Genomic DNA, 22730 nt, shown 5'->3' with positions numbered 1-22730 from the left:
TCCCACACACCTTACATACATAGGGTTTCTCACCAGTGTGAATTACCTGATGATGAGTAGGCTGTGCTCCTTGACCAAAAGATTTGCCACATTCCTTACAATCACAAAGTTTCTCACCTGTATGAATTCGTTGATAGTATGAAAGTTCTCTGTTATGACTAAAGAACTGTCTACATTCCTTACATTCAAAGAGGTTTGCTCTGGAATAAATTTTTTGATGTCCAATAAGATGTGAATGATAACAGAAGGCTTTATTGCAATTGTTACATTCATAGGGTCTTTCTCCACTGTGAATTCTCTGATGTTGAGTAAAGACTGAGTGGTGATGGAAGGCTTTCCCACGTTCCCCACATTCATAGGGTCTTTCTCCACTGCAGATTCTTTGATGTCCCTTAAGAATTGAGCTGTTGCTAAAAGCCTTCCCACAGTCTTTATATTCATAGCGCTTTTCTTTAGTATGTGTTTTTTCATATCAAAGGAGGGATGAGTGGTAACTGAAAGCTTTTCTACATTCTTTGCATTCCTAGGGTTTCTCTCCAGTATGAATTCTCTGGTGTAGAGTGAGGTGTGAGCCATAACTAAAGCCTTTCCACATTCCTTACATTCATGGGGTCTTTCTCCAGTATGAATTCTGTGATGTCAAATGAGATTTGAGGGGTGGTGGAGAGCTTTCCAACTCTCATTACTGTCATAGAGTTTTCTCCATTATGAATTCTGTGATGTCTATAAGTTTTGAGAAACTGCTAAGAGCCTTTCCACGATCCTTACATTCATAGCATTTTTCTTCAGTGTGATTTCTCCCATGGTAAATTAGCAGTGAGTGGTAATTAAAGACTTTACCACATTGTCTGAATTCATAGGGTTTTTGCCTAGTATGATATATCTGATGTAAGCTATAGGATATTTGTTGACTGAGACTTTGCATATTTTCATGGGTGACTGTCACAGCTTTAAGATATTCTTCTTGATTTCTCTGTTGTATCTGAAAATGGTGATTATACTTCCAATCGTCTTGAAAGTGGAATATCCAAAGTCATAGTTTGTAATTCTTTCCATTATCTTCCTTTGAGATAATTTTATTTCATAATTGTCATCCTTTGATGATAATAAGTCCTTTGTTGTTGCACATTGGGATTTCATATCTGACAAGTAAGAAAGTGAGAAAGAGAACATGCATTTTTTTTCCAGTTCCTGGAAGAACAAAATTTCTGAAATAGGAATATTAACACAATACCTCAATAAGAAATTGAGGGCTAAGGGGCACCTGGGTGGCTCAGTGGGTTAAAGCCTCTACCTTCAGCTCAGGTCACTATCTCAAGGTCCTGGGATCAAGCCCCCGCATCAGGCTCTCTGCTCAGCGGGGAGCCTGCTTCCTCCTCTCTCTGCCTACTTGTGATCTCTGTATGTCAAATAAATAAAATCTTAAAGATACTTTGGGTAAAGTTCCCAAAAAAAACTAAGTGGTATTTTAATAAGTGTTGATTATAATAAAGAAAAAAATATTTTCACAAAAATGATGTAAGTGGATAAGGCAAACTATTTTGAGGACATCAAAGTAGTGCCTGGCTGAGAAGCATAAGCCAAAAGGTAAACATTATTCTAGCCTCAACTTCTTCAACATTCAGAAAATCTTGTCTAGCTCCTAAATAGGTCTTTAATTTTTTTCTCTTCTCTTGATGTCCACAGCTGATACTAAATTCCAAGCATAAATGATTTCTCATACAAGGAGAAAATATTTGCAAGCCATATACTTGACAAGGGTTTAATATCCAAAAGATATACAGCTCAGGGTATTAAGGAGGGCACGTATTGCATGGAGCACTGGGTGTTGTACATAAACAATGAATCTTAGAACACTGCATCAAAAATTAATGATGTGGGGCGCCTGGGTGGCTCAGTGGGTTAAGCCGCTGCCTTCGGCTCAGGTCATGATCTCAGGGTCCTGGGATCGAGTCCCGCATCAGGCTCTCTGCTCAGCAGGGAGCCTGCTTCCCTCTATCTCTCTCTCTGCCTGCCTCTCCATCTACTTGTGATCTCTCTCTGTCAAATAAATAAATAAATAATCTTTAAAAAAAATTAATGATGTATTTTATGGTGACTAACATAACACAATAAAAATTAAAATAAAAAAAAGAAAGAAATGGGAGGACTTGAATAGACATTTTTCCAAAGAACACATACAAATGGCCATGTCCATGAAAATGTACTCAACATCACTCATCATTAGGGACATGCAAATCCAAACCACAATGAGATCACCTCATGCCTGACAGAATGGCTATTATCAAAATGACAGGCAATAACAATGGTGGCCAACATGCAGAGAAAAGGGAGCCCTTGTATAATGTTGGTGGGAATAGAAATTATTGTAGCCATGTGGAAAAACAGTACTGGAAATCCTCAAATAACTAAAAATTGAACAGCCATAGGATCCAATAATCCTACTTCTGAATATATCCAAAGGAAATGAAATCACTATCTTGAAGAGATATTTGTATCTTCTTGTTCATTGTTGCCTCAGTCACAATAGTCAAGACATGGAACAACTTAAGTGTCCACTGACACATGAATGGATTAAGAAAAGATGGTGTTTAACCAAAGAAATACAAACTATTATAAGAGCATACCGTGAGCAACTCTACGCCAACAAATTTGACAATCTGGAAGAAATGGATGCATTCCTAGAAACATATAAACTACCACAACTGAACCAGGAAGAAATAGAAAGCCTGAACAGACCCATAACCAGTAAGGAGATTGAAATAGTTATTAAAAATCTCCAAACAAATAAAAGCCCAGAGCCAGATGGCTTCCCGGGGGAATGCTACCAAACATTAAAGAAGAACTAATTCCTATTCTCCTGAAACTGTTCCAAAAAATAGAAATGGAAGGAAAACGTCCCAACTCATTTTATGAGGCCAGCATCACCTTGATCCCAAAACCAGACAAGGATCCCATCAAAAAAGAGAGCTATAGACCAGTATCTTTGATGAACACAGACGTGAAAATTCTCACCAAAATACTAGCCAATAGGATTCAACAGTACATTAAAAGGATTATTCACCACGACCAAGTGGGATTTATTCCAGGGCTGCAAGGTTGGTTCAACATCCGCAAATAAACAATGTGATACAACACATCAATAAAAGAAAGAACAAGAACCATATGATACTCTCAATAGATGCTGAAAAAGTATTTGACAAAGTACAGCATCCCTTCCTGATCAAAACTCTTCAAAGTGTAGGGATAGAGGGCACATACCTCAATATCAAAGCCATTTATGAAAAACCCACCGCAAATATCACTCTCAATGGAGAAAAACTGAAAGCTTTTCCGCTAAGGCCAGGAACACGGCAGGGATGTCCATTATCACCACTGCTATTCAACATAGAACTAGAAGTCCTAGCCTCAACAATCAGACAACAAGAGGAAATTAAAGGCATCCAAATCGGCAAAGAAGTCAAACTATCACTCTTCGCAGATGATATGATACTATATGTTGAAAACCCAAAAGACTCCACTCCAAAACTGCTAGAACTTGTACAGGAATTCAGTAAAGTGTCAGGATATAAAATCAATGCACAGAAATCAGTTCCATTTCTCTACACTAACAACAAGACAGAAGAAAGAGAAATTAAGGAGTCAATCCCATTTACAATTGCACCCAAAACCATAAGATACCTAGGAATAAACCTAACCAAAGAGGCAAAGAATCTAAAATCAGAAAACTATAAAGTACTCATGAAAGAAATTGAGGAAGACACAAAGAAATGGAAAAATGTTCCATGCTCCTGGATTGGAAGAACAAATATTGTGAAAATGTCTATGCTATCTAAAGCAATCTACACATTTAATGCAATTCCTATCAAAGTGCCATCCATCCTTTTCAAAGAAATGGAACAAATAATTTAAAATTTATATGGAACCAGAAAAGACCTCGAATAGCCAAAGGGATATTGAAAAAGAAAGCCAAAGTTGGTGGCATCACAATTCCGGACTTCAAGCTTTATTACAAAGCTGTCATCATCAAGACAGCATGGTACTGGCACAAAAATAGACACATAGATCAATGAACAGAATAGAGAGCCCAGAAATAGACCCTCAACTCTATGGTCAACTAATCTTTGACAAAGCAGGAAAGAATGTCCAATGGAAAAAAGACAGCCTCTTTAATAAATGGTGTTGGGAAATTGGACAGCCACATACAGAAAAATGAAATTGGACCATTTCCTTACCCCACACACAAAAATAGACTCAAAATGGATGAAGGACCTCAATGTGAGAAAGGACTCCATCAAAATCCTTGAGGAGAACACAGGCAGCAACCTCTTCAACCTCAGCCGCAGCAACATCTTCCTAGGAACATCGCCAAAGGCAAGGGAAGCAAGGGCAAAAATGAACTATTGGGATTTTATCAAGATCAAAAGCTTTTGCACAGCAAAGGAAACAGTTAACAAAACCAAAAGACAACTGACAGAATGGGAGAAGATATTTGCAAATGACATATCAGATAAAGGACTAGTATCCAAAATCTGTAAAGAACTTAGCAAACTCAACACCAAAAGAACAAATAATCCAATCAAGAAATGGGAAGAAGACATGAACAGACATTTCTACAAAGAAGACATCCAGATGGCCAACAGACACATGAAAAAGTGCTCCATATCACTCCGCATCAGGGAAATACAAATCAAAACCACAATGAGATATCACCTCACACCAGTCAGAATGGCTAAAATCAACAAGTCAGGAAATGACAGATGCTGGCGAGGATGCGGAGAAAGGGGAACCCTCCTACACTGTTGGTGGGAATGCAAGCTGGTGCAACCACTCTGGAAAACAGCATGGAGGCTCCTCAAAATGTTGAAAATAGAACTGCCCTATGACCCAGCCATTGCACTACTGGGTATTTACCCTAAAGATACAAATGTAGTGATCCGAAGGGGCACGTGCACCTGAATGTTTATAGCAGCAATGTCCACAATAGCCAAACTATGGCAAGAACCTAGATGTCCATCAACAGATGAATGGATAAAGAAGAAGTGGTATATATACACAATGGAATACTATGCAGCCATCAAAAGAAATGAAATCTTGCCATTTGCGACAACGTGGATGGAACTAGAGCGTATCATGCTTAGCGAAATAAGTCAAGTGGAGAAAGACAACTATTATATGATCTCCCTGATATGAGGAAGTGGTGATGCAACATGGGGGCTTAAGTGGGTAGGAGAAGAGTAAATGAAACAAGATGGGATTGGGAGGGAGACAAACCATAAGTGACTCTTAATCTCACAAAACAAACTGAGGGTTGCTGGGGGGAGGGGGGTTGGGAGAAGAGGGGTGGGGTTATGGACATTGGGGAGGGTATGTGCTATGGTGAGTGCTGTGAAGTGTGTAAATCTGGCGATTCACAGATCTGTACCCCTGGGGATAAAAATAAATTATATGTTTATAAAAAATAAAAAATAAAATAAATTTAAAAAAAAGAAAAGATGGTGTTTATAAATGGGATATAATTCAGCCATAAAGAAAAAGGAAATCCTGTCATTTGTGATGACATGGATGATACCTTGAGGGCATTATGCATAGTGAAATAAGTCATACAGAGAAAATGATCTCATTTATATGTGAAATCTAAAAGGCTGAACTCATAGGACTAGAAAGTAGATTGGTGGATGGGGCATCTGGGTGGCTCAGTCACTTAAGCATCCACCTTTGGCTCAGGTCATGATCCCAGGGTCATGGGATCGAGTCCTGCATCAGGCTCCCTGTTCAGCGGGAAGGCTGCTGCTCCTTCTCCCTCCACCCTTCACCCTCCAACTTGCTTTCTCTCTCGATCATTCTGCTCTCACTCCCTCAAATAATTAAAAAAAAAACTTTAAAGAACATACAGTTCAACACACACACACACACACAAAAACCCCACAAACAAATCAATTAAAAACTGGGCAGACGGGCGCCTGGGTGGCTCAGTGGGTTAAGCTGCTGCCTTCGGCTCAGGTCATGATCTCAGGGTCCTGGGATCGAGTCCCGCATCGGGCTCTCTGCTCAGCAGGGAGCCTGCTTCCCTCTCTCTCTGCCTGCCTCTCCATCTACTTGTGATTTCTCTCTGTCAAATAAATAAATAAAATCTTTAAAAAAAAAAAAAAACTGGGCAGAGGACCTAAATAGACCTTTTCCAAAGAAGATATACAGATGGCCAATTAATCAATGTAATGTCTCTTTTTACAAAGAGGAATATATGTATGTATTCCTTTTGTAATTAAAAATAATTTTTAAAAAATCAGAGAAGGGTGAAATAATTATCCAAGAAGAAAGTAATGGAGATCATGTTCTTTTCTAACAGCTTTTTGAGATACAAATCACACCCCATACACTCATTTAGAGAACATAATTCAACTCGACCATTCTCTTACATCGTTCACAAAGATAAACTTGAAATGGATGAAAGACATCAACGTGAGGCAGGAATCCATCAAAATCCTAGAGGATAACATAGGCAGTAACCTCTTTGACAGTGGACACAGCAACTTCTTTCAAGACGTGTCTCCAAAGGCAAAGGAAACAAAAGCAAAAATGAACTTTTGGGACTTCCTCAAGATCAAAAGCTTCAAGATCAAAAGCAAAGGAAACAGTCAACAAAACCAAAGAGGCAACCCACGGAATGGGAGAAGATATTCGCAGATAACACTAGGACAAAGGGTTGATTTCCAAGATCTATAAAGAACTCCTTAAACTCAACAACCCAAAACCAGATAATCACGACAAAAAATGGGCAGAAGACATGAACAGACACTTCTCCAAAGAGAAGACATACAAATGGCTAACAGACACATGAAAAAATGTTTATCATCATTAGCCATCAGGGAAATTCAAATCAAAACCTCATTGAGATATCACCTTACACCAGTTAGAATGGCCAAAATTAACAAGACAGTAAACAACAAGTGCAGGAGAAAGGGGAACCCTCTTACACTGTTGGTGGGAATGCAAGTTAATGCAGCCACTTTAGAAAATAGTGTGGAGATTCCTCAAAAAATTAAAAATAGGGGCGCCTGGGTGGCTCCGTGCATTAAAGTCTCTGCCTTTGCCTGAGGTCATGATCCCAGGGTGTTGAGATCGAGCCCCGCATCGGGCTCTCTGCTCAGCAGAGAACCTGCTTCCCTTCCTCTTTCTCTCTGTCTGCCTTTCTGCCTACTTGTGATCTCTGCTGTCAAATAAATAAATAAAATCTTTAAAAAAAATTAAAAATAGCGCTACCCTATGATCCTGCAATTGCACTACTGGTATTTAACCCAAAGATAGAGATGTAGTGAAAAGAAGGTCCATATGTACCCCAGTGTTCATAGCAGCAATGGCCACAATTGCCCAAATGTGGAAAGAGCCAAGATGCCCTTCAACAGATGAATGGATAATGAAGATATGGTCCATATATACAATGGCATATAATGCCTCCCTCAGAAAGGATGAATACCCAACTTTTGTATCAACATGGACAGGACTGAGGAGATTGTGCTGAGTGAAATAAGTCAAGCAGAGAAAGTCAATTATCACATGGTTTCATTTACTTGTGGAGCATAAGGAATAACATGGAGGATATTAGGAAAGGAAATGAAAAGTGAATTGGGGTAAATCAGAGGGGGAGATGAAGCATGAGAGACTATGGACTCTCAGAAACAAACTGAGGGTTTTGGAAGGGAGGGGAGCAGGGGGATGGGTGAAGCTGGTGGTGGGTATTAAGGAGGACATATATTGCATGGAGTACTGGGTATGGAGCATAAACAATGAATCTTGGAACACTGAAAAAATAAAATTAAAAAAATAGAGAACATAACTCAGTGATTTTTAGCATATTTACACAGTTGTATAACCACCACCATGGTCAAGTTTAGAACATTTCATCATCTCCAAAAGAAAGCTGTATCCTGGGCGCCTGGGTGGCTCAGTGGGTTAAGCCACTGCCTTCGGCTCAGGTCATGATCTCAGGGTCCTGGGATCGAGTCCCGCATCGGGCTCTCTGCTCGGCAGGGAGCCTGCTTCCTCCCCTCTCTCTCTCTGCCTGCCTCTCTGCCTACTTGTAATCTCTCTCTGTCAAATAAATAAATAAAATCTTTAAAAAAAAAAAAAAAAGAAAGCTGTATCCTTCAGCAGTAACTTCCCATTGTCCCCAGTTTCCCCAACAACAACTAATCTTCTTTCTATCTCTAAAGATTTGCCTGTTATGGACATTTTAAATAAATGGAATAATACAATATATAGTCTTCTGTGTCTAGCTTCTTTCACTTAACATATGTTTTCAAGGGTCATACATATTGTGGTATATATTAGTACTATACTCCTTCCTAGTGACAAATATATAGCATATCCCTATTATTAAATATATGGATATGCTAGATATTAAGATATCTAGCATATCCATATTATGGATATTATTAATATCTAGCATAGATATTTTAATATCTAGCATATCCATATATTTAATAATAGGGATATGCTATATATTTTTTATTTATCAGCTAATGGACATTTGAGTTGTTTCTGCTTTTTGGCTGTTGTGAATAATGCTGTAATGAACAATCATGTACATGTTTTTCTGTGGACAGTTGATTTCCTTGTGTAAATGCCTAGAGTATAATTTCTGAGTAAAATGGTAACTCTAAGTTTAACCGTTTTAACTGTCAGTTTACTAAAATAGCTGCCCCACCTTACATTCCTACCAGCAGTGTATGAGGCTTCTCATTTCTCCACATCCTTTCTAAAACTTGCTATTATCTTTTTTATTATAGCCATCTTAGTAGCTGTGAGTGGTAAAGTTGTATTTTTTTTTTAAGATTTTATTTATTTATTTGACAGACAGGGATCACAAGGATGCAGAGAGACAGGCAGAGAGAGAGGCAGAGAGAGAGGAGGAAGCAGGCTCCCTACTGAACAGAGAGCCCGACGTGGGGCTCGATCCCAGGACCTTGGGATCATGACCGGAGCCGAAGGCAGAGGCTTTAACCCACTGAGCCACCCAGGCGCCCCAAAGTTGTATTTTTAATAGTAAATTTTCTTAGGTAATTGCCATATTTATCATTGGGATTTTGATTAAGTACATGAAAAAATCCATATGATAGAATGCTAAGAAACTAAAATATGTGATCCAGATTCATGTTAATAAATAAGGGAAGTTATCCATGATACAATGAAGTTTGCACAGTACCATCCTATGGTTTTCTCTAGTTGATACAATTACAAGTTTGCATTTTCTTATGTTTTGTAACTTTTTTTAAAAGATTTATTTATTTAGGGCGCCTGGGTGGCTCAGTGGGTTAAGCCGCTGCCTTCGGCTCAGGTCATGATCTCAGGGTTCTGGGATCGAGTCCCGCATCGGGCTCTCTGCTCAGCAGGGAGCCTGCTTCCTCCTCTCTCTCTGCCTGCCTCTCTGCCTCCTTGTGACTTCTCTCTGTCAAATAAATAAATAAAATCTTTTTTTAAAAAAATTATTTATTTATTTATTTGGGGGGGCAGGGAAGAGAGAATCTCAAGCAGACCCTGTGCTAAGCGGAGAGCCCAATGTGGGGCTTGATCCCATGACCCTGAGATCATGACCTGAACCAAAATCAGGAGTCCAACGCTCAACTGACCGAGCCACCCAGACAACTCGATATCTATAAACTTTTAAAGAAAGAAAGAACAGACAAAAGGTTGATATCCAGGATCTATAATGAACTCCTCAAACTCAACCCACACGAAACAGACAAACACATCAAAAAATGGGCAGAAGATATGAACAGACACTTCTCCAATCAAGACATACAAATGGCTATCAGACACATGAAAAAATGCTCATCATCATTAGCCCTCAGGGAGATTCAAATTAAAACCACATTGAGATATCACCTTACACCAGTTAGAATGGCCAAAATTAACAAAACAGGAAACAACATGTGTTGGAGAGGATGTGGAGAAAGGGGAACCCTCTTACACTGTTGGTGGGAATGCAAGTTGGTGCAGCCTCTTTGGAGAACAGTGTGGAGATTCCTCAAGAAATTAAAAATAGAGCTTCCCTATGACCCTGCAATTGCACTCCTGGGTATTTACCCCAAAGATACAGATGTCGTGAAAAGAAGGGCCATCTGTACCCCAATGTTTATAGCAGCAATGGCCACAGTCACCAAACTATGGAAAGAACCAAGATGCCCTTCAACGGATGAATGGATAAGGAAGATGTGGTCCATATACACTATGGAGTATTATGCCTCCATCAGAAAGGATGAATACCCAACTTTTGTAGCAACATGGACAGGACTGGAAGAGATTATGCTGAGTGAAATAAGTCAAGCAGAGAGAGTCAATTATCATATGGTTTCACTTATTTGTGGAGCATAACAAATAGCATGGAGGACAAGGGGCGTTAGAGAGGAGTAGGGAATTTGGGTAAATTGGAAGGGGAGGTGAACCATGAGAGACTATGGACTCTGAAAAACAGTCTGAGGGGTTTGAAGTGGCAGGGGGGTGGGAGGTTGGGGTAGCAGGTGGTGGGTATTATAGAGGGCACGACTTGCATGGAGCACTGGGTGTGGTGAAAAAATAATGAATACTGTTTTTCTGAAAATAAATAAATTGGAAAAGAAAGAAAGAAAGAAAGAATAATGCTATATAGTATTTCCAAAAACAACGAGGATTTATTTCTACCAAACTGCAAATTATCTTTAAGCAAGAAAAATGTCACTTCTACTCCCTTTTGCTATATGCATAAAGGTTATAAAATGGCTGCTCAATATAATATTTTTATTTTATTTTATTATTTTTAAAAGATTTTATTTATTTATTTCTGGAGAGGGAGTAAGAGAGACAGAGAGAGAGTACAAGCAGGAGAAGTGGCAGGCAGAGGGAGAAGCAGATTCCCTGCTGAGCAAGCCCAATGCAGAACTTGATCCCAGGACCCCAGGATCCTGACCAAAGGCAGATGATTAACCAACTGAGCCACCCAGGAGTCCCTATTTTTTCACATTTTAAAAAAGTTTTATTTATTTATTTGAGAGAGAGAGATCACAAGCGGGGAGAAGTAGATTCCCTGCTGTTTTATTTATTTATTTGAAAGAGGGAGATCACAAGCAGGGAGAAGCAGATTCCCTGCTGAGCGGGGAGCCCAATGCGGGACTCAACCCCAGGACCCTGGGATCATGTCCTGAACCGAAGGTAGACACTTAACCAACTGAGTCACCCAGGCGCCTTCAATTTCAAATTTAAACAAATATATGCCTCATTTAACTTCATGACTGAAATATTTGAAACATGTCCTTAAGATCTCAGAAATGTATTTTTTAATAGAGAAAAGTAATTTCTTCTCTATCTCTCACATTTCAAATGAAGAATAATTATTTGGTGACTTTGCTTTGTAATCTCACTTCTGACCTATAAACATTTAAGGTCCTTGAAGATGACATGTCAAATGCCACAGTCTTTGGTGGCTCTTTATCCCCTTCTGTTTTTCATAGATATGTGCTACTGCTGACTGTTTTGATAATAAGGACTTGGTTTTCTGGCCCTGCACTCTTCTAATCCTCAGCCTGCATATGTAAGTCATACTTGACCTCCTTCCTCAGCACAGACCTTGAGGCTTTACTTGCTATCTCTGATGGTCTCCTCACTCCCACATGCCACCTACTGGCTCCACTTTGATAAATCCCATGGCTCCATCTTTAAGCCTCACTTTCTTTTGATTTCTCTGTCTGTACATTTTGGAAGTTATTTGTGGTTCCGCTATTATACAGTAAATTACTTAGCAACTTTTAAAAATCATCCAGTAAATTATTACCTACAAATTAGCAAACCAGCAAATACTAATGAAGGGGAGGCATGGGTAGGGGATGTGCTTAAAGAGAGACACCCTCTGGGCGCCTGGGTGGCTCAGTGGGTTAAGCTGCTGCCTTCTGCTCAGGTCATGATCTCAGGGTCCTGGGATCGAGGCCCGCATTGGGCTCTCTGCTCAGCGGGGAGCCTGCTTCCTCCTCTCTCTCTCTCTGCCTGCCTCTCTGCCTGCTTGTGATCTCTCTCTGTCAAATAATAAATAAAATCTTTAAAAAAAAAAAAAAAGAGAGACACCCTCCAACTTCTTAATCTAATTCTTTGGATTGCTTTCTCTGCATTTGACAAGTTTTTGGCACTTTAACTTCAAAAATAATTAGGATAGATTTCATCCTATTTTATTTTTATTTTTAAAAGATTTTTATTTATATATTTGACAAAGCAAGAGAGACCACAAGTAGGCAGAGAGGCAGGAAGAGAGAGAGGGGGAAGCAGGCTCCCTGCTGAGCAGAGAGCCCTATGTGGGGCTCAATCCCAGGACCCTGAGATCATGACCTGAGCCGAAGGCAGAGGTTTAATCCACTGAGCCACCCAGGCACCCCTTCATCCTATTTTATAGCTGAGTGATACTACATTGTATATATGCACATATATATACACACACCACATCTTTAACCATTCATCAGTCAATGGACATTTGGGCTCGTTCCATAATTTGGCTGTTGTGGAAGATGCTGCTATAAATATCAGGGTACATGTATCCCTCGGAATTAGTATTTTTGTAAATATCCAGTAATGCAATTGCTGGATCATGTGGTAGTTCTATTTTGAAAAAAAATTTTTTTTAAAGATTTATTTATTTATTTGACAGACAGAGATCACAAATAGGCAGAGAGGCAGGCAGAGAGAGAGGGGGAAGCAGGTTCCCTGCTGAGCAGAGAGCCCGATGCGGGGCTTGATCCCAGGACTCTGGGATCATGACCTGAGTGGAAGGCAGAGGCTTTAACCCACTGAGCCACCCAGGCGCCCCCTATTTTGAAAATTTTAAGGAACTTTCATACTGTTTTCCAGAGTGGTTGTACAAGTTTGCATTCCTATTAACAGTGCAAAAGTGTTCCCCTTTCTCCACATACTTACCAATACTTCTTGTTTCTTGTGTTAATTTTAGCCATTCTGATTCCTAATTATAGAGAACAAACTGATGGTTACCAGAGGGGAGGAGGGAGGGGGGTGGGTTAAACAGGTGATGGGGACTAAAGGGTGTACTTGTGTGAGCACTGGGCATTGTATGGAAGTGTTGAATCACTAAATTATATACCTCAAACTAATACTACACTGTATGTTAACTAACTGGAATTTACATCTCAGTCTGAATTCATGAGTGTTCAGAATGCTTTGATAGTTATCTAGCTAAATTCAATGGACCAGATGAAATGAGGGGCCCTACTCTACCACCATCTTGCCTCCCTTCCAACTAACTGAAATTTAAATAAAAAATTAAAAAAATAAGTAGGTTAGCAAAAATAAATGAGTTACATATATCATCAAATGATTTTGAACAAGGATGTCAAGGCTACCCAACAGGGAAAGGATAGTCTCTTCAACAAATAGTGCTGGGAAAACTGGATATCCATATGCAAAAGAATGAAGTTGGATCCTTACCCTATACCATATACAAAAATGAACTAAGAATGGACTAAAGTCCTAAACATATAACCTGAAACTTAAAACTCCTAGAAGAAGGCACAGGGGAAAACTTTCATGACACTGCATTTGGTTGTGATTTCCTGATTTGACATCAAAAGCAAAAACTCAAAAACTGGACTACATCAAACTTTAAAATATCTGCACAACAAAGGAAACAGTCCAGAGAGTAAAAGGCAATCTAAGAATGGGAAAAATATTTACTAACCATATACCTGGTAAGGAGTTAATATCCAGAATATACAAAGAATCCCTACAACTCAACAACAATTTAAAAAAAACCTGATTTAAAAGTGGGTAAAGGACTTGAATAGACATTTCTCCAAAAAAGGAAATACAAATGGCTAACAAGCACATGAAAAGGTATCACTAATCATCAGGGAAATGCAAAACAAAACCATAACAAGATATTACCTCATACGCATTAGGATGGCCACTATCAAAAAAAGAACAGAAAATAATGAGTGTTGAAAGGATGTGGACAAATTGAAACCCTCATGCAATGTGGGTAGGAATGTTAAATGGTGCAGCCACTACGGAAAACAATATATAGGTTCCTCAAAATATTAAAAAAGAGTTACCATATGATCCAACAATTCCACTTCTGGGTTTACATCCAAAAGAATTGAAAACAGGATCTTGAAGAGATATTTGCACACCCATGTTCACTGCAACATTTTTCACAATAGCCAAGAGGTAGAAGCAACCTAATTCCACTTTTTTACCAAGTATGTGCTTTACTGAATGCTTAAAAATGGTTAAGATGGCAAATTGTGATATATGTTGTTTTTTCTACCACAATAGAAAAATTAATGTATTCTATAATCTGAGAAATTAAAAATGAATAAATAAAACATTGAATCAAAAAGAAACTAGTAGGGGCACCTAGGTAGCTTAGCTGGTTAAGCATCTGACTTCAGCTCAGGTCATGATCTCAATCCTGGGATTGAACCCCACACACTGGGCTCCTGGTTCAGTAGGGAGTCTGCTTATCCCTCTCCATCTCTCTCTCTTGGTTCCTCCCCCTGATCATGCTCTCTCTCAAATAAATAAAATCTTTAAAAAAGAGAAAGGAAAACTAGTAAAGAAATGGGAGCAGATTACTGGAAAGTAGCTAAAATAATATGAGTAGTATTTAAAGGAAAGAATATATACATCAGGAGATGGAGAAATTATACAAGACTGAAGGAGAACAGGGAAATAACTAGATCTTAATTATAGCCAGAACACTGGTCACTGGAGAAAAAAAGAGGACACTTCCCTCTTTGAAGAACATTCTGGACAGTCTTGCCTAAGGACTATCATCTCACTGAGCAGGTAGTCCATTCCTGCAGCAGCTTTCCCCTCTCTAAATTTCCCTCACCTACCTGAGTATAGGGCTTTTGATGACTCCTTCTCAACAAGCCAAGGCTCATTATCTTGTTCCAGAAAGGAAACCGAAGTTGGTTTAGGAAGAGAGAGTTCTGTTGACAACAACAAAAAAGGAAATAGGACTTAGTTACACCAAGGATATCCAAACTTCAAACCCAATTCCTTGGTAAAGAAGGGAAAAACTCAGAGAAATATGTCAAGATTGTCTAAAGGGTGGGGAAGATGAAGCTTTAGCCACAGTATGAAAGGCTGCCATTTCCAATGCTATAAAGTTCAAATTGCTCGGTTCAGAAGCAGAAAGTCATAATGGCATCCAGAAAATTTACAGCAGAGGATAGAGGCATTATAGGTAGGTTTTTTTTCCCAGTACCAACTACTTTTATGTACTATTGGGTAAATTCAAAAAAACTATCCTATATGCATATACAAAAGTTGTCTATACACAAGTCTATATATATAAAGAGGAATCTCAATTACTGGTGCGGGGGAGAGCTTCCTTAGCCAATGAGACAAAGTGGCTGTAGTTCTCCAACATCAGATCTCTGTACAAGTTCCTCTGCTTCAAGTCCAGAAATTTGCACTCCTCTGTGAGAAGTCTACAGCCACATCCCTGAACATCACTGCTTGCTTTAAAAACAAGGCTATGTGTTACTTAATGAAATTCATCATATATCTCTACTTCACTAAACCCCAAATCTGATGAGGGATGACTTCCTGGTTCCTTGAGGGAAGTGCTCCTATTAAAAGACTGAGCACAAGGTTTGCTGATCAATTCACTGAATGAGTATATAAAGACGTAAAAAGAAGAGAACAGTCTGGAGTGAGGCTCTGGACTGTGAGTCCCACCACTGTTGGGATGGAGAAGCTTAGAACCAGGCTCTTGGAAAGAAATTACGGTAATCCTGGGAAGAAGAAAACACCAGTAACCTCAGTCATGACTCAGGATTACATGCACTGTTCCGTTCTACTCTTTTCTTTCTTCTCTCTTCAGCTTTATTCCCTCTTCCCTTAGAGACAGGCTGAGTTCAGAGAAGATGAAACTAAGGAAGGAAAAGAAAGGCAATGAGAAGTAAAACTTACTAAGAGCTCTCTGGATCATCAGGTTAGATGTGACTCCCATCACTACAAGAGTATCTATCTGCCTTACAATAATTCATTTAGCTATATGTTTATATTGTACAGTTTTTTGCATCTTTACATTTTGCAACAAAAATTTAAAAAAAATAAAAGAACTATCACTTTCAGTCTCTTTCCTATTCCTACTTTCCTTGCTCATGCCATCTACTCATCACACATAAACACAAGTGACATATGAGGGAATGTAGAACATAATAGCTGTCTCATACACTAAGGACCAGCGTTATACTTCTTGAATGAATGGCCTTCCAAACACATAGCAAAAAAAAATTCATCATACAAAGAACTAGAAAAACTTCGACTTGTAAGGACAAAGACAACCAACAGATGCAAATGCCAAAATGACACAGATAGTTGAAATTATCAGTGACTGTAAAGAAACTTTTATAACTCTGCTGATGAATACTCTTGAAATGAAGAAATGTAGAAGATCTCAGATTCTGGGAGATGGCAGATTAGGAAGAACCAGCAATCGGTCTCCCCATCTAGACAACAATTGTGTTGGGAGAATCTGATGTAACTTTTAAAACTCCGGAGTCTGCAGCGCCTGGGAGGCTCAGTAGATTAAACATCCTACTCCTGATTTTGGCTCAGGTCATGATCTGAGCCAAAATCATGAACCCTGTTGATGTCAGTCTCCATGCTGGGCGTGGAACCTTATTAAGATTCTCTTCTTCTCCCTTTGCATCCCTTCCCTCCCCCAAAATTGGGTGTGCACTGTTTCTCTCTCATGAAAGAAAGAAAGAAAGGAAAAGAGAAAGAAAGAGGAAAGAAAAGAGGGGTGCCTGGGTGGCTCAGGGGGTTAAGCCTCTGCCTTTGGCTCAGGTCATGATCACAGGGTCCTGGGATTGAGCCCCACATCGGACTCTCTGCTCAACATAGAGCCTGCTTCCCTTCTCTCTCTGCCTGCCTCTCTTCGTGCTTGTGATCTCTCTCTCTCTGTTAAAAGAAGAAATAAAAAAAATTTAAAAAAAAGAAAGAAAAGAAAATGAACTCTGGAGTCTATTGAAGGCTTGCAGGGAAAGGGTTGCATAATAAATTCTAGTCACTTTTGGTCAATTTCAGCTCTTAGCAAAGTAGTAGATATCCAATGACCATCCCCAGCCAAGTGGCAGGCACCTGTGCATATGTTCCTGGAGCTGCTTGCATATAGCTTCCAGGAACCAGGATGAGAGAAAAGGACCCTGTCCTCCAATATTGGGGATCTTTCCTCTGATTGCTGATTGTTGCTTCTGATCGGAGAGATGCAGACAAAGAAGCAGGTTATTGTTGCTACAATTCCTTCTTTGTTGCAAGCCCCTCCCTCTCTAGCTCAAGTGACTTCCAAGAGATTTAAAAGACCAGCATCCCTTTACTCTCTCTACGTGTTTCATTTTTTCCCCTTCTTGGGAGGAGACCTCAAAGTCTATGACAGTCAAGAACAACTGTATATCATGGGTTGGAAGAACAAATATTGTTAAAATGTCTATACTACCCAAAGCAATCTATAGACTTAATGCAATCCCTATCAAAACACCAACTGTATTTTTCACAGAACTAGAACAAACACTCCTAAAATTTGTATGGAACCATAAAAGACTGGAATAGCCAAAGAAATCTTGGGAAATAACAAAACTGGAGGTATCACAATTTCAGGCTTCAAGTTAAATTATGAAGCTATGGTAATCAAAACAATATGGTCCTGGCAAAAAAAAAAAAAAAAGACAGACACCTAGATCAGTGGAACAGAAAAGAAAGCCCAAAAAGGAACCCATAATTATGTGGCCAATTAATCTTTGACAAAAGAGGAAAGAATATACAATGGAGAAAAGACATTCTCTTCAACAAATGATGTTGGGAAACCTCAACACTACATGCAAAAGAATGAAACTGGACCACTTTCTTACTACATCAAAACAAACTCAAAATGAATTAAAGACCTAAACATGAGACCTAAAACCATAAAAATTCTCAGGGAGACCACAGGCAGTAATTACTCTGATACCAGCTGCAACAGCATCTTTCCGGATAGCTCTCCTGAGGCAAGGGAAATAAAAGCAAAAATAAACAATTGGGACTACATCAAAATAAAAAGAAAGAAACAAAGAAAGAGGAAAGAAAAGAGGGGTGCCTGGGTGGCTGAGTGGGTTAAGCTGAGCGAAGGAAACAATCAACAAAACTAAAAGGCAACCTATGGAATAGGAGCAGATCTTTGTAAATTACATATCTCATAGTATCCAGGGGTGCCTGGGCAGATCAGTCATTAAGCGTCTGCCTTCCACTCAGGTCATGATCCCAGAGTCCTGGGATTGAGCCCTGCATCAGGCTCCCTGCCCAGGGGAGTCTTCTCCCTCTCCCACTCCCTCTGCTTGTGTTCCCTCTCTCACTGTGTCTCTCTCTGTCAAATAAATAAATACAATTTTTTTTAAAAGTTTGCGGCTGCCCCTCGGAACAGTTTGTTACTTAAACTGTAACCCCTGAAGGATTTTATTAGTTGCCAAGCACATTTAGATATGGCCTTAAAAAATATGGACTCTGAAAAACAATCTGAGGGGTTTGAAGTGGCAGGGGGGTAGGAGGTTGGAGTACCAGGTGGTGGGTATTATAGAGGGCACGGCTTGCATGGAGCACTGGGTGTGGTGAAAAAATAATGAATAATGTTTTTCTGAAAATAAATTGGAAAAAAAAAAGGAAAAAAAAATACTGATACTGACAACAGGTCTTTAGGGAGAAGGACGATGTACAACCGTGAAGCTGGGCAGCTGGGGATGGCCGGCTTGCTCAGGGAGGAACACCGCCCCTTCACAGAAGCCGGGCAGCCCGGAACTGCCAGCCGCCCAGGGCGGAACGCCGCCTGCTTCAGGGAAGCCGAGCACCCGGAACGCCCGGTCAGCTCAGGGTGGAACGAAAACCGTCTGCTTCCCTTTTTCATTATCGCTCCTTTCTCATCCCAGAAGTGCTCTTTGTTAGTTAGATGAGTCCTTTGAATGTGCTTGGTTAAGTAAAAACTTTTTTTTTTTTTTAAAGATTTTATTTATTTATTTGACAGAGAGAGATTACAAGTAGGCAGAGAGGCAGGCAGAGAGAGAGAGGAGGAAGCAGGCTCCCTGCCGAGCAGAGAGCCCGATGCGGGACTCGATCTCAGGACCCTGAGATCATGACCTGAGCCGAAGGCAGCGGCTTAACCCACTGAGCCACCCAGGCGCCCCGGTTAAGTAGAAACTTTATCCTCCTTCTTGCTTGTCTGCAAGACGGGATTAATGTTTGACCTTCATCAGTCCTTCTGTTGGCTATTGTTTTCTATCTAATAAAAATGAGACTGTGGAGGTGCTCGTGGCAGCAGTCCTTTTCGACTGTTGTCCCCTGCTCCCAGTCTTTTGCAGCTGACTTGTTTGTGCCTAATTCTTCGCCGACTGGAAGCGGCAAAAGTTAGTATCCAAAATATATAGAATACATTAAGATCACAATTCAACACAATTGTTAATTATGATAGTGCTTATCCACAAAGAGGAAAATGTCTCTTTTTTTTTGCATTATTGAGAGGGTCAGGCAAGTAACAGAAGGTATATATATTGTAATCTCGCCTGTTATACTATAGAACCATGCAAGTAAAAATTTGGAAATGCATTCTCGAAAATAATGAGTAATTCTAGATGATGAAATTATAGATAATTTGAATCTGATTCTTTATAATCTCAAGTTTCTGATTGCTTTTCATTAAGTTTGTAACACTGTCATGAGAAAAACAGACTATAGTGGCGCCTCGGTGGCAGTGGGTTAAGCTTCTGCCTTTGGCTCAGATCATGATCTCAGGGTCCAAGGATTGAGCCCCACATCGGGCTCTCTGCTCAGCAGGGAGTCTGCTTCCCCCTCTCTCTGCTTGCCTCTCTGCCTGCTTGTGATCTGTCAAATAAATAAATAAAATCTTTTAAAAAAGGCAGACTATAAAGTCATTTTTATTTTGTGAAAAAAAATTAACCAGAGGTAGCATAAGAGCACCCTACAGGGTAAGAAAATTATGACTAGGCTGTAAACACGTGCCTGTGACAGGAATATGGGCCATTAAGAAAATAAGTGTGACTGAAGCAAACACCACCACCATGTTTTAGAACATTAAAAAAAAAAATTACACAAACACTGAAAACAATATGTATTAGTTGTAAAACAAAATTCTATTACATATCTAACCATATCCCCACTGTTGTTTTTTTTTGGATATTATCATCTTAAAGGTCGTTCCAAGACTTTGATTTTAGGCCTGGTCTTTTACTTTTAAAAAAATGATTTTATTCTTATTATTTTGGCATGAGGGTCATCCCCTCACTCTGAGATTCTCAGGAAAGTATTGGGGTGGGATAGTGAAGCACAAAATCAAGTTGCTGAAAAATTTGTAGTTTACAGTTTGAAGGGGATTTTCATCCCCTGAAAACTACTCTAAGTTTAATAATTAATTCTCTCAGTCACATGAATACACTGATCATCATTTTACTTGCAAGAACCATCACAACCTACTGTAAGGACCTGCCCTTCCCAGAGGAACTTACTTGTAAACCCCGGATATAGGGGCGGGCCAGGCCGGATGGAGACATCCAATCAGTGGGGCAGACATATATTTACTGAGGTGAGTTGAAATCCCATTGGCCACCTGTGTGTGGGCCGGACTCAACCACCTCTATAAAGGTTAGTCTGCGAGGCTGGGGGAGGAGGGAGTAGTAGGAGGAGTCAGAATAGCTGTTAGGATAGCCGTTAGAAGAGCTGTTGGAATAGCTGTTAGGGTAGTCTTTGGGAGAGTCAGAGGGTCGTGATCATCATGGTCGTAGTCCATCATGGTCGTGGTCCTCCTGGTCATCGTAGTCGTAGGCTGCGGCACCAGGTGAATGGCCTCGCCGCCAGCAGCTTCTACGCCAGCAGCCTCGCCACCACCAAGCCCCGGCCTGGCCAGGAGCGGCCTCGCGTCTCCCCACCACCCCAGCCCAGCCGTGAGCAGCCTCGCCACCCCAGGCCGAGGCGCCGCTGCAAGCGGCCTCGCTGGAGCGGCATCATTCTGGGGAGCGGCCTGTCCAGGGAGCGACCTTGTCAGCAGCGGCCTCCTCCTGGGATCCGCTTCGTCCAGAGTGGCCTCTTCTTGGGAGCGGCCCTGTCTGGGGAGCGACCCCATCAGCAGCGGCCTCGTCCTGGGAGCGTCCTCGTCCAGAGTGGCCTCTTCTTGGGAGCGGCTCCAACCAGGGAGTGGCCTCATCCAGAGCAGCCTCATCCGGAGGGGCCTTCTTGGGAGTGACCTTGTCGTTGTCTCTTCGTAAGAGACAGCCCCTACCAGTCAGTTTGATTTTTGATGCTTGGCGCAAAATAAAGCTTTGTTTGATTTTCGCTTTGTGTCAGTCTCGCTCCTTTGATCTCATGGACCCTAACACCTACTGCATATGTTCACTTCCCCCATGGAAAGCAAGAATCAAGTAGATGTGGCCCAAGACAACACAGACTAGGCTGCTCAACCTCAAGCCAGAACTGGCTGCCGGCAAGAATGCCCGATAAAAATTTCCTGCAAAAAACCATGCCCAAGCCTTGTCTCAGTCCCACTCCTCCCATCAGGAGAGGAGGGATATCAGAACTGACCACAATCTGTCCTGTTACAGGGATCTCTTGGGACAGAGTATTGGAGTCACAGTGGCAGTTGGAGGCACTCCATAACCATACACGCAATGCCACAGTCAAGGTAACCATCGCACACTCACCTCGCATACACACACGATACCTGTACCGTCATAGGCACCGCACACTCGCAGACACGGTTTCTGGGAGATAAACCATACTGGGGATGCACACAGTCATACCAGCAGAGTCATGGGCTCCCCGCACCTACACACACATACACGCAGTCACACAACGTCACAATCATACACCCGCCACGGGGACATGGTGATTGTCAAATGCAACGTCACAGGAGCCGCGCACCGTCACACCCACCCACCCACATCCACAACCTCTAACCCTCAGCCCGCTAGCGGCCTGAAGCTGTGTATCTGCTCTGTTTCCACGCGGGGTCGAGTTGCCTCACCTCAAGCCACCCCGGGGTCAGTTCCAAACTAGCTGAGCGACGCCTACTGCAGTCTCCCAGGACTCTCGGCAGGGAGGTTAAGGTCCCGCCCCCGTGGGAACAGACTCAGAACTGACGCGGAAAGTTGAGTAGGGCCGCAGGACCTCTGGGAAATGTAGTCTGCAGCCAAAGCATGCAGAAAAAATGGCGCCACCTGGGAGGGATTTGAATTCCTGTCCCCACGCTTCGGGAATCTCGGTCTAGAATCCGAGCGAGGCTCCCAGGCGTGGCCCACTCTCCTGAGTATGTGAGCTTCTGCATCAAGAAGCAGGAAAGAACTCCAAGTCCCTGAAAGAACTTGATATGGGAAGTTGCAGAGCTATCTGAAAACTGTGGTCTGGAGATGAGAACACCAGGAATCTGGTGAAAGGGACTTTGTAGTCCACCGAGTGTGGGGATGGGACTTGGCCTTATAGAGGTACTCAGAAGTTGATTTCCTGGGTAGGCATTTTTATGGTGGCTGAGATGTGTGCTTAGCCAGGTGGGTGATAAACACTCGGCATTTCAGACCCTGTTTTTTAAAAATGGCAACACAAAATTCAACTGAGTCAATTTGAAGATTTGATTGGCTTTATTGAATATTTTATCAGCAAAAGATAAGTTTATTTAGAAATGAAAGACAATCACAAACCAAAGCAAAACCGTTACG

The 22730-nt window shown here is 41.0% G+C and overlaps 1 long non-coding RNA gene across 2 annotated transcripts; it reads right to left on the bottom strand.

The window, feature by feature from the left end:
* Window positions 1–392: 392 nt before the first annotated feature.
* Window positions 393–22128, bottom strand: LOC122911621. 2 transcript variants are annotated; one of them, XR_006385496.1, is made up of 3 exons: window positions 22043–22128; window positions 14868–14963; window positions 393–1142 (listed from the first exon to the last, which is right to left on the bottom strand). It is a non-coding gene; the product is annotated as an uncharacterized LOC122911621 (long non-coding RNA). The 2 variants fall into 2 exon arrangements; XR_006385497.1 differs by lacking the exon at window positions 22043–22128 and adding an exon at window positions 15799–15850.
* Between the last annotated feature and the right edge of the window lie 602 nt (window positions 22129–22730).

This window comes from Neovison vison, chromosome 7 (genome assembly GCF_020171115.1).
Source record: "Neovison vison isolate M4711 chromosome 7, ASM_NN_V1, whole genome shotgun sequence".
NCBI classification, from domain to species: domain Eukaryota; kingdom Metazoa; phylum Chordata; class Mammalia; order Carnivora; family Mustelidae; genus Neogale; species Neogale vison.
Note: the sequence above shows the minus strand (reverse complement) of the source record. Positions and strands in the feature narration are given on the sequence as shown.